This window comes from Bacillus rossius, chromosome 10, assembly GCF_032445375.1.
Source record: "Bacillus rossius redtenbacheri isolate Brsri chromosome 10, Brsri_v3, whole genome shotgun sequence".
Taxonomy (NCBI): domain Eukaryota; kingdom Metazoa; phylum Arthropoda; class Insecta; order Phasmatodea; family Bacillidae; genus Bacillus; species Bacillus rossius.
In genome coordinates, this window is record NC_086337.1 from 27,417,861 (window position 1) to 27,434,199 (window position 16,339).

General features: G+C 39.3%; 1 protein-coding gene and 1 long non-coding RNA gene across 2 annotated transcripts in view; one reads left to right on the forward strand and one right to left on the reverse strand.

The window, feature by feature from the left end:
- The window catches only part of LOC134535890 (tachykinins), a 352,147-nt gene that overhangs the window by 118,272 nt on the left and 217,536 nt on the right, over nt 1-16,339 (reverse strand). The window lies entirely within an intron of this gene.
- LOC134535891 (uncharacterized) overlaps nt 1-16,339 on the forward strand; it is a 324,926-nt gene that overhangs the window by 41,332 nt on the left and 267,255 nt on the right. The window lies entirely within an intron of this gene.

Here is a 16,339-nt window from a genome sequence, read left to right on the forward strand (position 1 = left end):
GCGCCCGCCGCTATCTCAGGCAGCAGCCTGGCTCCCCACTCACCCCCTCTCGGACACTCGCCAGCACTTCGGCCACCCACCACCAGGGGCGCCCCTGAAGGGCACGGCAGGGGGCTTTTAGCAGCAGAAGCTACAAGTACGTAATGGACACGGAGGTTTTTTTTTTCAACCTCCAGTTTTATTCCCTCGCGATCCGAAAAAATTTCCCTGCCGAATTCACACTCGCTCCTCCTATTCCCCCTATCGCCACAAAAAAACGCTTTCACGACGACACGACGTAGAAACACGCCAATCTACCGCGACGACCGCGATGGTTGCCTACCTCCGCGGCGCGCTCGGCCGCGAGAAGGGTCCTGGGTTCGAGTCCCGGTTAAGACATTTGTTGTGATCAAAAAAAAATTACGGGGCATGAACTTTTATAGCAGCAGCTGCTCGCGCTACGTCTATTCGAAGTAGTAATTCCCGATAGCCTGATCCGTCGAGATGGTCAATGTCAAGTTTTGAACAGGTTGTGACTTGTCAATCGGATTCCAGAGCCGGAAGAGTGAGGTCGCGTTTATCGTGACTGTCGCGCATCACTGATTTCGAACAATGCGTCAACATTAAATTTTGTTTCAAGTTGCCAAAAAATTGTCAAAGAAGATAATGAATTGTTAAAAATCAGTCTGTAGTGTTAATGCGATGACTCTGAAGACTGTTTCCAAATGGTACAAGAAATTTCGTTATTATCAGGTACATTTCGAAGAAAGACCACCTATTTCAGGCGTTACCGTGGGGGGACTTATGGAAAATGTCTACTTTCTTTTCCATTTCATAGTTCTTAGATCCCAAAACCACCGTCAATTCAAGGGTATATTCACACGCATTTTCAAATTGTTATGGCTACGGAAACTGCCCTAAATTTGCACAAATTATTTACAGACTGAAAAATAAAATATTAAACTTCATGATTAAGTTCGCTAATGAGAAAAATTAGATCAATATTAGAAATTAAGAATATTTTTTATGACTAAATAATATAATATTCTTAGCCATATAGAGGTATTTGAGAAGCCCTCAATAGAAATGAATTTTATGTTTATTATTTTACTTCTTACCTCTATGACTTTGTCTTAGTCCTGTTATGAATTATACTTACCAGTATTGTATCTCTATGGTCAGGTCAATTTTGTTTTACTCTTTAAGTATTTTCATGTTTTATCTAAGTAATAATTTTATGAAATGTCTTTGCAAACATTTGTTAAACGGCGACGAATAGGAAATGAGCTTACACCTTTTAATATTGTTTTGGGTCATTACTGAGGAAAGAGTATAGGTGATTGGACGCTCGACTGCGCATATATTTTATTTAAAGAATTTAGTATTTCCAGTGTGATTTCGGAGAGTGTTCAATAGAGAAAGCTTTGACTGTTTGAAACAAATTGGAACTTGAGTTTCTGTTCTACTATCATGGGAGAAGGATTAAAGAGAAAGAGCTCCGTGATTTAGTCATAAATGAATGTAAGAATATCACGTAAAACATTGGTACGACGACTGAATAGCTAGAATCTACGTGAAATTGATGATTTTATAATAAATACCGGAACTACACAATGAAGAAGAGGTAGTTACCGATGTTCGAAGCTCTACTAAAGAATCGACGACGACGATAAGTTTTGACTAACAGCATAAATAGAACTGGATCAACGACGAATTAAGAAGAAAAGAAGAAAAGAACTATCAATCTTCGAGATGGAAGGAGTTCGACAGCGGTAGACGGCATCGTAGACGGTGTACCGGAGGACATCATCCTTCTAGACGACTCCAGGTGACCGACGCCAGTCCTGCTGGAGTACCAGCAGCACGAGAGGAGGTGCATCGAGACGGAGACCCAACCAGCGACATCGGAGGAGAGTGAGATCTAACCAGCAACATCGGAGGAGAGACAGGGGTTCGGAGAGGTTTTCCACAGCCTCTTGGTATTGTAACGACGCGACGAGGTTTGTTTGCCCCATCCCCGAATTAACAAGAACAGCGAGAAGTTACCTGTCCTATTTTAATGGCAAGATATCTTAAACTATGATGTTTACGATCAAGACCTAATTTGAAACTCGCAAAAACAACTTAATACTACTTAACTACGTAAAGACTTGTAGCTTGTACATACTGGACCTGGTTAACTGACATTGATCAGTAATATGTACGATATCAAAGTTAAAATCTGTTAAAGTCATTAATTGTCTTGAATGTTTAAAGAATAGCCCCAGGTCCAGAAGTCTTGAGACAGTTTGATCTACCGAAAGAGACTGAGCTAGTAAAAACAAAGAAAAGACTAATTTGCCAGTTAAAATGTGTTTCAATAATATTTAAAATATTGACTGATAACCAAACTATTATTCAGTGATACAATTACGTAAAACGTAATTAGTTCTGAAAGACATTTAAGTATAACGGATATTGAAATTTTGTTTAATGAAAAACCTATTTAAACATGAATAATTGTCTCAAAGGTATTTGTATGTTGCTTGCTAATCATTGACTCTGTCACTTTTCATGTTACAGTTGGATATGTTGCAAAAGAGTATTGTCACCCATACAACCATGATTTTGACCATAGTAAAAAGTTAAATTTTCATTATATTTTATTTTTCCGATTGATAACCATACTTACATATCATGTGTATGTTAAACCAGATAGACAGAAATATTTAGCTTGGATTGTCTTGAAAGAATAATTAGTTTTTATTACACTGAGATCAGCAGTCATAGAGAAGTTAATGCTTTTAAACACACTACTTATATTTGTTGATTTTAAGGTCAGAATACTTACACCAAAGAGAAGGAGACATACTGCTAAGGAATTATACGACATTTTATTGTTTGGTATTCACACTGAGTCAAACTACACCAGTACATACAACTTGAGAATAATTTATTTTCACTATCAACATAACAAGACATATTTTAGTTAATATTCTGTAGAGGTTAGTAGTTGTGCTACATACACAATCACAGCACTAGTACTTTATAGAGTTTTCACGGCGCCCAACTAAACCACATTTTACATTATAGATATTGGCATTTTAGGAAATATACTCCATAGAGTAATTCTGAAAATACTTATAGAATTTTTGATCACCCAACGGTGGAACACCCTTTTGAAATTTTGGTCGCTCATCCTTGGAGCTGTCTGAAAAATAACAGAAGAAAAGGGAAAATTCTGAAAACACTTCAGAATTTTTGGCGCACAACGTGTAAGCCAACGTTAGGGACTATTTTATGATTTTTTTTTGAACAACTCAAGACACTTTGAAAAATACAGACAGTAATTTTATTTTGTCAAGATGACAGACACAGGTAGGAAGTCATATTTTTTGAGAGGTAGCAATGACACTTCTGACTCTAGTCCTGAACGAGAACCTAGAGAAGTAGTACCAGAACAGCACATCGAGACTACTGGTATGGAGTCACAGCAGGAAATGGAGTTGGGTCATTCGCCGCCGACACCAACTGTTACCCTAGATGCACTGTTCCAGTTCATGAATAAGGAGAAATTAGAACGGGAGCGTAAAGAACAGGAGGAGAAACTAAAACGGGAGCGTAAAGAACAGGAGGAGAAACTAGAACGGGAACGGGAGAAACAAGAACGGGAGCGTATAGAACAGGAGGAGAAGTTAGAAAGGGAACAAAAGGAGCGAGAAAACGCCGAAAGACTAGACAATTTAGTGCAAGTCTTAAATAACACTTTAGGCAGGATTGCAGATGAAACAGCAGAAATCAGGCATGACTTAACTGAAACACAGCACGAGATGCAACAGAAGTTTTCCAGTGTACACACTCGTATTGAAGGTGTAGAAATATTCGGTAAACGCACTGACGATAAAGTAGTACACTTAAGCGAGCGTCTAACAGGAAGGTTAGATATGGTAGAGGCGAAAATAGGGGAAATAGAAAGAGAATCCAGACACATCGCAACATTCTCGCCCCAACTAACGACTCACCACACTAGCGAATGTAATACCGACAAGGAAGACACGCCGGTAAACAAATCGATAACGATAGAAGCCGAGCGAAATCCCGCGAATATTAGTACTGCAATTATGTCAGCAGATCCGGTACTTACACTACACCACCCTTCTAAGAAATGGTTGGATGACGTTCCAACATATTCAGGGAAAAGTAATGAAAACCCTCGAAGATTCTTAAATCAGTTTGGAGAATATTGCCACACATTTAAGTTAACAGACGCAGAAAAATTGAAATGCGTTAGCCACTGCTTGAAAAACACGGCATATTATTGGTGGGAGTTGGCGAAAGATTCGGTACACGCATACGAATCGTTTCAGAAAGCTTTCATATCCCAATTTTGGAATACTCGTATCCAAAGCAATTTGCGAATACAGTTGCATTCTGAAAAATTCGAAAATCGTAAATTTCAAAATTTAGAGGCGCATATCAGCGATATGTACGAGAGAACTCGTTATCTTGATTGCCGTATGGAAGACGAAGAGTTTATTGCCATGATAATTTCGCAATTACCACTCAATTATCAATTACAACTTAGTGGACGGCAATACAGTAATATTGTAGATTTCAAGGAACAACTGTTAACGTATGAACGACTCGTTAAGCTCGATAAAACGGTAACGCACAAAGAAACTAACGAGCGCAAGAACACGAACCAACAGACACCGTTATACAATAACTGGCGTAACCGAAATGAAGGGCAGAACAGCGGACACAAACAACCTCAAATTCACACACTGAACGTTGAAAACTGCGGAAGTAATTGGTATCACAATAGATATCGAGGTCAGCGATATGGTAACGGATTTTATAAACCACAGTACTATCGTCGTAGAAACGAGAAGCGACAAGACAGACGCGAAAATGAATCACAGTGGGAGAATAAACGTCAGGAGGGGACAGTAAATTTCAGAGAGAATTCAGGCGAAAATCGAACAATGAAAGAACTATCGGCAGATTACAATAATCATTCCGGAGGTCAGTACAGCATAAATGCACAAACGTTTGTACCGTCTGAAAAAGGGAACAGCTTTAGCACCACCATTCACGACGCGCGACAAGGAGAAAGAAATTCATATTCTATAGCGCCAAGTCACGAGCAAAGCAACACGGAATGGCCGCGCATGCAATCTAGCAGAAGCTCAGATACAAACCAAGGAGGTAATAACACATTTTTGATTTCACCGAATGCAAATAATGGATTTGCTAATTTGTCACAAGAGCAAATTAGAGGATTTAAGGACAGTGCGGTAAACTAATTAGGGATGGCGAAAACCCGCTCCGCACGTCAGTCCCTAATTGTAAGTTAGACGGGGCTAGTATAAAATTGGATCCCGACGCAAATGACAAGAATAATTGTCGAAGCATACACACCATTATGTTCAAAGAAAACGAGCGTGAATTTTTACTCAGCGAGCCCACAGAAACCGAAGTTCAAGCGAAACAAGCACTATGTCCGGAGATATCGTTAACTTTAAACGGAGTTAAAGTGCCTGTACTATTAGACAGCGGCGCAGAGATATCCTGCATCAGCGAAGACTGCGTAGCCATGATAGAGAGCACCGGAATATCATTACCGAGAATGCCAGTACCGAGTTTAAAGATTCTAGGAGTTACATCAAGGGCTAGTCCCATCATTAATCGTCAGACCTTATTGGAAGTAGAAGGGTTAGGTAGCACCAAGTACATTAATGTATTAATCGTAAAAGGATTGGCCAAACCAGTAATTTTCGGGGTAGATTTTCTAGCTAGCCATAAAATAATTTTGAATTTTGCAGGTTGGATGGTAACTGCTATGGATGACACAGAAAATACGAAAACTACTGAAAATTGGGAAGTTTCGGAAAAATGCATTGCAATCATACAGAAGGAAACTGAAGAGTTGGTCGCAGCCAAGTTGACATCCACGGCGGATCTTCGGAGAAAATACCAGAAAGATTCCAGCAAGATGAGTTTTAATTGTGGAGATTTAGTACTCAAGAGAACGAATCCAGTAAGCCAATTTTGGAAGTACGTTACTAAGAAGCTATTTCTACTCTTCGATGGACCATATATGATCACGAAGATTATTAGAAGTAACTGTTACGAACTGTCTGACATTAAAACGAAACAAGTAATAGGACACTATAATATAACGCAGTTGAGGAAATATTACACTCCTGTAGAATAGTATACACTGTTACACATATGTCCGTTTGAAGACATATATCGGTGACAATACTCTATGTTTGCAAGTAAGTATGTAAATAAGGTCAATAATATGAAATGTAAATTTTCTGCAAATAATTAGAATATAGATGAGATGTTTGTATGATGAGAAATGGTCCTAAGACCTATATCAGAGTATAGTTCGTTAGTCACATTTCTGAAGGGGACTATTCTATAGAGGTATTTGAGAAGCCCTCAATAGAAATGAATTTTATGTTTATTATTTTACTTCTTACCTCTATGACTTTGTCTTAGTCCTGTTATGAATTATACTTACCAGTATTGTATCTCTATGGTCAGGTCAATTTGGTTTTACTCTTTAAGTATTTTCATGTTTTATCTAAGTAATAATTTTATGAAATGTCTTTGCAAACATTTGTTAAACGGCGACGAATAGGAAATGAGCTTACACCTTTTAATATTGTTTTGGGTCATTACTGAGGAAAGAGTATAGGTGATTGGACGCTCGACTGCGCATATATTTTATTTAAAGAATTTAGTATTTCCAGTGTGATTTCGGAGAGTGTTCAATAGAGAAAGCTTTGACTGTTTGAAACAAATTGGAACTTGAGTTTCTGTTCTACTATCATGGGAGAAGGATTAAAGAGAAAGAGCTCCGTGATTTAGTCATAAATGAATGTAAGAATATCACGTAAAACATTGGTACGACGACTGAATAGCTAGAATCTACGTGAAATTGATGATTTTATAATAAATACCGGAACTACACAATGAAGAAGAGGTAGTTACCGATGTTCGAAGCTCTACTAAAGAATCGACGACGACGATAAGTTTTGACTAACAGCATAAATAGAACTGGATCAACGACGAATTAAGAAGAAAAGAAGAAAAGAACTATCAATCTTCGAGATGGAAGGAGTTCGACAGCGGTAGACGGCATCGTAGACGGTGTACCGGAGGACATCATCCTTCTAGACGACTCCAGGTGACCGACGCCAGTCCTGCTGGAGTACCAGCAGCACGAGAGGAGGTGCATCGAGACGGAGACCCAACCAGCGACATCGGAGGAGAGTGAGATCTAACCAGCAACATCGGAGGAGAGACAGGGGTTCGGAGAGGTTTTCCACAGCCTCTTGGTATTGTAACGACGCGACGAGGTTTGTTTGCCCCATCCCCGAATTAACAAGAACAGCGAGAAGTTACCTGTCCTATTTTAATGGCAAGATATCTTAAACTATGATGTTTACGATCAAGACCTAATTTGAAACTCGCAAAAACAACTTAATACTACTTAACTACGTAAAGACTTGTAGCTTGTACATACTGGACCTGGTTAACTGACATTGATCAGTAATATGTACGATATCAAAGTTAAAATCTGTTAAAGTCATTAATTGTCTTGAATGTTTAAAGAATAGCCCCAGGTCCAGAAGTCTTGAGACAGTTTGATCTACCGAAAGAGACTGAGCTAGTAAAAACAAAGAAAAGACTAATTTGCCAGTTAAAATGTGTTTCAATAATATTTAAAATATTGACTGATAACCAAACTATTATTCAGTGATACAATTACGTAAAACGTAATTAGTTCTGAAAGACATTTAAGTATAACGGATATTGAAATTTTGTTTAATGAAAAACCTATTTAAACATGAATAATTGTCTCAAAGGTATTTGTATGTTGCTTGCTAATCATTGACTCTGTCACTTTTCATGTTACAGTTGGATATGTTGCAAAAGAGTATTGTCACCCATACAACCATGATTTTGACCATAGTAAAAAGTTAAATTTTCATTATATTTTATTTTTCCGATTGATAACCATACTTACATATCATGTGTATGTTAAACCAGATAGACAGAAATATTTAGCTTGGATTGTCTTGAAAGAATAATTAGTTTTTATTACACTGAGATCAGCAGTCATAGAGAAGTTAATGCTTTTAAACACACTACTTATATTTGTTGATTTTAAGGTCAGAATACTTACACCAAAGAGAAGGAGACATACTGCTAAGGAATTATACGACATTTTATTGTTTGGTATTCACACTGAGTCAAACTACACCAGTACATACAACTTGAGAATAATTTATTTTCACTATCAACATAACAAGACATATTTTAGTTAATATTCTGTAGAGGTTAGTAGTTGTGCTACATACACAATCACAGCACTAGTACTTTATAGAGTTTTCACGGCGCCCAACTAAACCACATTTTACATTATAGATATTGGCATTTTAGGAAATATACTCCATAGAGTAATTCTGAAAATACTTATAGAATTTTTGATCACCCAACGGTGGAACACCCTTTTGAAATTTTGGTCGCTCATCCTTGGAGCTGTCTGAAAAATAACAGAAGAAAAGGGAAAATTCTGAAAACACTTCAGCCAATAACAAAACATTTGTCTTTATGCAAGTCATTCCAATAGAGACATTTTTTAAAATTGATTTATTTTAAGTATTTATTTTAGGTTTTATGTGCAGTAACATGATTACCATATATTTTTGTGCGTTGGTGAATAACCTATGTCAGGGATCTAATTAAAATACAAGATATCCAAAAAATTCTCAGTGTCAATGGTATAACAGTTTTAATTTAAACAATTGACAACAAATCATTCATCAAATTGAAGGTAAACTAACCTAATATTTTCTTACATATGTCCAATATGTGCACCTTAAGATATACAGCACACATCCGACCTAAAGTCCAATTATTACCACACTTACGTTAACACGTCGGTAGTAATGGAAGTAATAGTCTCTTCAATTCTGTGTCTCAACTCTGGTAAATCATTAGGTAGTGGCGGAACGTAGACACGATCTTTTATAAAGCCTCGAAGCAAAAAAATCGCTTTCGATCAGGTGAACGTGGAGGCCAGCGAAAAAAGAGCTCTGTCGTCTCGACCATTATACGAATAATCCAACGGTCAGGGACTTCGACGTTCAAACACTCACGTGAAAATAGATTTTGCAATTGGGATCAGCTCCATTCTGTTGCCAAATAAAGTTCACATGTTCACCCTCTAATAATTGCTCTTTTGCGTAGGTGGCGCTGCAAGTGAGGGGAAAAAACAAGCGAACAAAGCAGTACTCGTGCATGCGCTTATCTGAAACTGTTTTAGTTACTCTTTAATTGTGACCTTGAACCAAAACTCTACAACGCTTACGGTTCGATACTATTAAAATTTATAACTGGGACATTCTTTTATGGAAATGCAGTATTTCTCAAATGAACGGAAGGCACTAAAATACCCTCATTGACCGCGGCCTCACGTCGATATTGCACACAACGTGAACGAACGAGCGCGGAAATTGTGTTGTATCTTCTCCGCCATCCCCCTTCCTTCCGTCTCTTCCTGCCCAGCCACCCCCGTCCCCCCCCCCTTCCCAAAGCCCAACCCTTCTCGACCACTCCAGCTGAATGTGTCTCCGAAGATTTCTTGTTTTCCCCCTTCCGCCCAAGGGAATCCTGAGATTCACTGAATCCCGATCAGTTGCGCTTGCGCTACGATGCCGAAGTTTGCAGCTCGCTCGAGTAACTTTCGCGGTCGGAATAATTATAATAATAATAACGTTAGCGAGTCTTTCGGTACACACTCGCCGGTGATGTGTGACATCTAACCTCGGCAAAGAGCAAACTCGTGTATTCTCATGCTGCAAATACGTTTATATTACGAACCTCGGACACGAAATTCAACGTAGAATTCTTTAAAATAGTGCCGAATACGCGCAAATTTCTGGACCCGAATCACACGTAGTTTCCGCACCGGCCGCTAGAATTCTCTGCCGGTGCAGCTACGTTGACTATCGAATCATCCAATTTGCAGAGTGAAATTTTAAACTACACAATGAAACAGCTTCGATAAAAGCGAAAATGTCTTTGGAAAAAAAATACTAAATAGCGGCTTTGGACCTAATTTGCGACAAGGAATTTGATTAAAACGCTACTCGTCTTGTTAAAATTCACTAAACAGTTAATACTTTAAAGGTTTTTCTGTGTATTTGTGAACTTTTGTTCGCGCCATCCGCCATGGTTGGTACAAATTTCCGTTCCTAACTTCCGTCGCATTCTCGAAATTCCTCCAACCAAATAGCGTTTACCGAAAAAGATAAGATGGTACACATACAAGAAAAGAGCGCGTGTAACTCAGTACATGTGATAGAAGTGAAACTTCTTTAGAAAATCAAACCTCGACTCGTCAGTAGGTACATCGTAGGGGTAAAACGGCACCGAGAGAAAAAGAGAGAAAGAAGACAAATTTTCTAAACAAACATGAATTAACAAAATTATTACTCATTCCAAAATTACTGCTCAGGATATCAGTAATTATTGATAAAAAATAAAAATTAATTAAAAATACATATTACGCAATGTTGAAATAATGACACCATAAAATATTATATTAAGATATTCAGGACCCCAAATTTAGCAAGAAAACAATTCTAACTACAATTTATACTATTTATTTTTTCTAAAAAAATTACTCAAAATTCGATAAATTTTATTCTCAACCACATTTATAATATTACTTAGTAATATCAGCAAAACCATTTATACATTTTCATAACACGATAACACAGCGTGGGAAGTTTGGTTTTCATTTTTCCTTCAAGTATATCAGAGTCCTAACTTTTCTTGAAATAATTATTAATTTTTTTCAAATATAAATAAATAAACATGAATTAACAAAATTACTATTCACTTCAAAATAACAGGTCAGGATTTCAATAGGCATTCACCAATCAATGTTGATAATTAACAATACTGTTAAAATACTCAAGCCGTAACGATTTTTTTTGTAAATATGAAAGCTAGGATTATTATAATAAATTAGTATTTAATTTAATTTTATATTATGTATAGATTAGATGTGATCGAGAATTTTTTAGACTGATTTTGTAGTTCTGCAAATATCAACTTATCATTGAGTTATAGTGCAACAGAATTTTGCCAATAGGCTACATAGACATACCTCAATGTATAGTAGTTGCTATACCTATGAGTGACATGCTGCTTGCTAGGCAGTACAGTGGTTCTACACATTAGGTTAGCTAAACTGAGGCAATTTGGACGGCGATTTGTAACCGCCGTAGATTAGTAATGTCGTTTAGCCGGTTCTTGTCCACGCCTTGAGTGCAAATAAACACCGTTTAAGCTGCCCTTGCCAGCGAGTGGCATTTTCAGGTTGGCAGTGCTGACTGCTGGACGTCAACAGTAGTGTTATTTTAAGTTAGAATTCATATTTTCCTCTTCTTAATCTAAGTTGGGCTGGCTGGCAGCCCGGTGGGAAACGACGAAAGTCGCCCCCGAACCAACCACCAACACCCGGAACTAATACGGCCAGCAATGTCCAAGTTCCCACCCCCCTTTTGCTTAGTAGTTTCTTTCTCCTCTGCCCAACTCTTCTTCCTGAACCATCCCTCTTTTTACCGTAGCCAACCTGCTTGATTTTAATGCATGGTCTTTTGCCACCCGCACGTAAGTGCCCACGGTTTTCCCCTGTGTCTATGCAGGTTTTACCTGGACCCAACTTATCTAGTTTTTAGTCTAGAATTGTCAGTGAGGGGAGTTAAGTCATGGTGCCAATCGCAGCCATGGCTGGCCAATCCCCCTCCTAGCACATGATGCATGCTACCCTTCCTGCATGGCTAGAGCGTATAGGCTTCGGCCTGAGACGCACTTAGAATTTTCCCTACCCAGACCCCTCCCAAACAAACCCTTGGTTTTTAGTTAGAGTTTAAAAAAAAAAACGTATTATCCGGGAATCTGACCGAGGGCCTGTGAAACTTTGGGTTTCTCTCCCCCTCGATGTATCTGGCGAGTTATAACCGCGTGTCGCGGGTCGGGGAGGTGGTCAGGGGGGGAGGGGACTGCAAGTATCGGCGACGGGCGGTATATCGCGGCGCTGGACAGCCCTCGGGTCGACGATAAACTGTGACGATCCCCGTGAAGTATTCTCCCGCGGGGGCTCGGATGGATCCGCCAATTCTCGGCCCCTCCCCTGCCCCCCAATCACCTTCCCGAGGGAACGAGCCGTCACGCGATTCATTGGCGGCGGCAGCCTACAGTGCTGCCAACAGCAGCGACCCGGGGTGTGTTGTTGCCGCTCACTTGTTTCGCCACGGGGCTCTCCCGTTTCACCCCACTATGAAATCACGCAACTGTTAAAAATATATATTTCTGAAACGAAGCTTCTAAACTTCTTTGGGCGTGATGAGAGTAGCATTTCAAAGTCGAAATTTAATGCAACTTTTTTCGTGAAACATTGTTGTGAAACGTCATCTGACGCGGAAAGGACAGATAATAGGTACTTGGCCAAACAGGATGTAAAGAGAGCACTATGCTATATACGTTGCTGGGCTCGTTTTCGTTCTCCTCTTTGTGCGACGATTCATTCCCTGCTAAAAAAAAATAACAGAGAGAGATAGAAGAAGGAAATAATAAGACAGAAAGTGCGCGCATGGGCTTGTTTCAGAATATATATAGATATACTATACAGTCAGCTGTTAATGCCTTAAATTTTATATTTACTACCAGCGCGCTCATGTTTCTCCTTGTTCAACCAGCAGCGTAGAGAGCGCTGTTGAGACAGTCCCTCCTGCATTTCTCACATATATAACGCTACCTGTTATGAATTTTATATTTTGTTCAGATATTTTTCATGTTCCAAATGGCGGAATTGTTTGAAGGAAACCGACACACGTCCATTACTAGATTTTATGTATCAGTTTGGAAGTGATTAGTGCAGACTTACGGAAGTTATCGTGTCCATAAAAATGGGATATATATATATATATATAATATATAATATATAAACTTATGAGTTGACGATGGGGGGTCTATGGACCATGAAACTAAAAACTACATAATTTTTTTGCCGGAAGTCGCACCTTGGTAACAGCTACAATAGGTAGTATTTTTTTTGAAATCTACTGACAATGAGGTCGTCTGCATTACAAAGACGTTTTTTTCTAGGTAAATTCATGAACATTTCTAGTTTACGAAAAAGGTATTCTATAAATTTTATTATCAATTTCCGGAAATGCCGCGACGTAATAAAATTACCAATGAATTCAAATAAACTTAAGAAGATAACCGTAAATTGATATCATAACGGTAAATATACGAAGATCCCTGGATGTTATGTAACCAGTGTTGATCGTAAATTTAAGGATGAAAATTTCCAACAGTGTACAGTGGATGGCCTACACTGGATGTCATAGGAAAACCTCAAGAATGGACAACAAATAAGAACACACAAACATACAGAGAAAAGCCAAAAATCAGCTAATGTCAAATAAAAATAAAAATATAATATTCTTTTAAAAAACAAATGAAATATAAATATTTTTTTTTGCTGTGGCAACTATATATTTTTTAACGTGGCAGTATTTATGGCATTTTTTTTTTAACTTTTCCATAAAGTTTTTCAGAAAGTGAGGAGTGTTATGGGTGCCGTCTACCTGTGGTTGTAATTATTGTTCAGTTAGAAACAAGGATGTGCTAAACTGATAACAGTTGTCTAGTCGCCTATACAAGCCTGCCGCTGTGCTCTATTTGCACACAACTTTCCTCTCGTGCTGTTCGCAACTATGACATTATACTTTTGGCAAGTGTGTAGCAAGAGGCAGGTAGTTTCTAAGATATTTTGTTGAAAAAATATCTTTAATTATTTCGGAGGACTTATAATTTAAATTTTTCCAGAAGGAAAATGTTTTAAAAGTAAGTCTCAGATGAATTCTGAATTATTTGTTGATAAAAATAAATTATATTACAATCACTTAATGTAGGCATCATATAGATACGCCGGTAAGCAGACAACTTTAATTGTTTATATGTATAATTATATATAGTTTTACAAAGACTTTACTTTATACTTTACCTCCTTTGCTTTAAAACCTCTCCGAAATTCATTTTTATATTTTTCCTTATACTTAATTTTTTGTGTGAAAATTTGTGGTTTACAGTCATTTACACATGAACTGTAAAGAGCTATATACGTTAATATTAAAACAAATTAAATAACACTAATTTATGATTCCCTGTACCTGATACATGTTTACAGTAGCGTAGAAACTTAACGAGCCCATACTATTTTAATGTTTTATCATTTACATTAAATTTACATACATATATTAAAATACATATTTCACGTTATTGTAATTATGTAGCTATGCACGTGTCTGTGTCCCAGTTGCATCATCTGTCCCGAGAACTGAGATTTCTCCCGTCATCGGGTGCAACTGACTGTTGGTTGAGTGAACACATTATACGAGTCAAGATTCCAGATGTGGGCTCAAACAGGGAAATTTTCTCAAGAGGAATAAAACGTGGAAGACGTTTCCATGAGCCAATGGGGTTTCTCTGGGTACTGTCTTTCCTCCCAAGGTTGCTGTTCCTAACCAGTGCATCGTGAACGAGACATGAAAACTTTTCATCAAGGCATTCTCCAGTTCGCTACAGGATTTTGTAAAAATAAAAATATAAATTGCAGGGCGAAAAATTTAATGGCTGTTGGGGAGTGCCAAAAAAAAATATATTTATTTGACGAATGCATGCAAGGAACCGTTACCATGTGAAGTTACGAGAGCGAAATCAGTAGCGCGAAAACCTGAACATTTCCCGCGCGGTTATGCGCGTGCCTGCAACTTTGCAGGTTTGCGTTCCTTGTATCGGTGTTCACTACCGCCCATTAAACTTATGCATTGAAATTCTTGAATATTCTGTGGAAGAAAAAAAAAGTATTGTAACATTCGGCCATATATTTTTTTTTACGGTTAAAGCTTCTTCTGGCTTGTTTGTGAGACGACAAAGGTTCCGGTTTCGATGCCCGGCTGGCTCGGAAAATTTTTTACTTGCGAGAAAAAAAATCTTTTCTCCAGGATCAATGACTGTGGAAAAGGGCAGCGGGGAACCACCGCGGTATCATATTGTTACGAACGCGAGCAAGGCCGGTACACGTGCAGGTGCAACGCTGGCTGGCGGCCGCCGCAACATGAGATGCACAGCGCGCGCCTGGAAGATAACAAGGATTGTCGCTTTTCCCCCTCCTTCCCGCCACTCCCCGCGCGGCGCCCTGCCTTTGACATGTAACTGACGCCTGACGGCTGTGGAGTTACGCGAGCCGCTGACATGTGTTTCGAGAGATTTCTGCCGTCTGGACGGCGCGGAATGACGCGACTGGCCCCAGCCGCGCTCGGGAGTTCTGGAAGGTGTCTGGGCCTATATATATGTGCCCGGGACGCTGGCCTAGGAGTTCAGTCGGGAGTTCTCCCGCGGCGGATTTTCCGGGCGATAGAGCGGCGAAGTCCCTGAACGAAGGTTCCAGGGTAGAGAGTTCAGTTCCGGGCGATAGTGTCGCGGGTGCGGCGGAGTCCCGAGCGAAGTTCCGAGTGAGGCGTCGAGCGGATCCGCGGCGAAGGCAAGTGCGTCGGCGGCGGCGGAGTGCGGTGACAGAGTCCCGCGGCGGAGATCAACGAGGGGTTTTGCGGCGAGAGTTGCGCCAGAGGTGCGGCTAGCGAGGTGTGTGGTGTGTGGAAACTGAGTGACTGGTGAAGCAAAATATTTTTGGGTGCAATTGATTATTTGGCAATTTTATAATATTTATTGTAAGTGACATAAGTAGTGGCCATCAATAAAACTGTGTAGTGTAATAAAATCTTTAATTGGGCTATCCTTTACGAACCCGCGGTAAATCGTAACAATATTGTTCCCTCGCGGTGAACCGGGCCGAACTCATCATCACGTCACGGGTCGCTGTGGCAGCTCTAACAGTCAGATAAGAGGTTCCGACGTTATGACAACGAAAGTAACTTATCTTCTCTTAGATTAATTATAAATTTTTTTCTCCAAAAAAGTGTAGTAAAAATTTGTGTGGGGGAAAAAACCCTTCAGTGCTTCAAATTGCTTAAAAAAATAAACTGTAACGAATGTTTTAACAGTTTGTCTATAAAATATTTTATGTAGTCGCAACTCTCGCCGCTGGGTCGCTGTTCACACTCTCGCACAGCATAGGGCTGTCCGGTATAAGCCCGTGATGTGTTCACGGGAGCGGCGGTCTCTAGCAGACTGGAGTGAGCGAGTGTGTGTGCGGGGGACACACCACAACGCCAAAATGCCAAATTGACCACAACGCCGACAACTAACGACCCTGTGT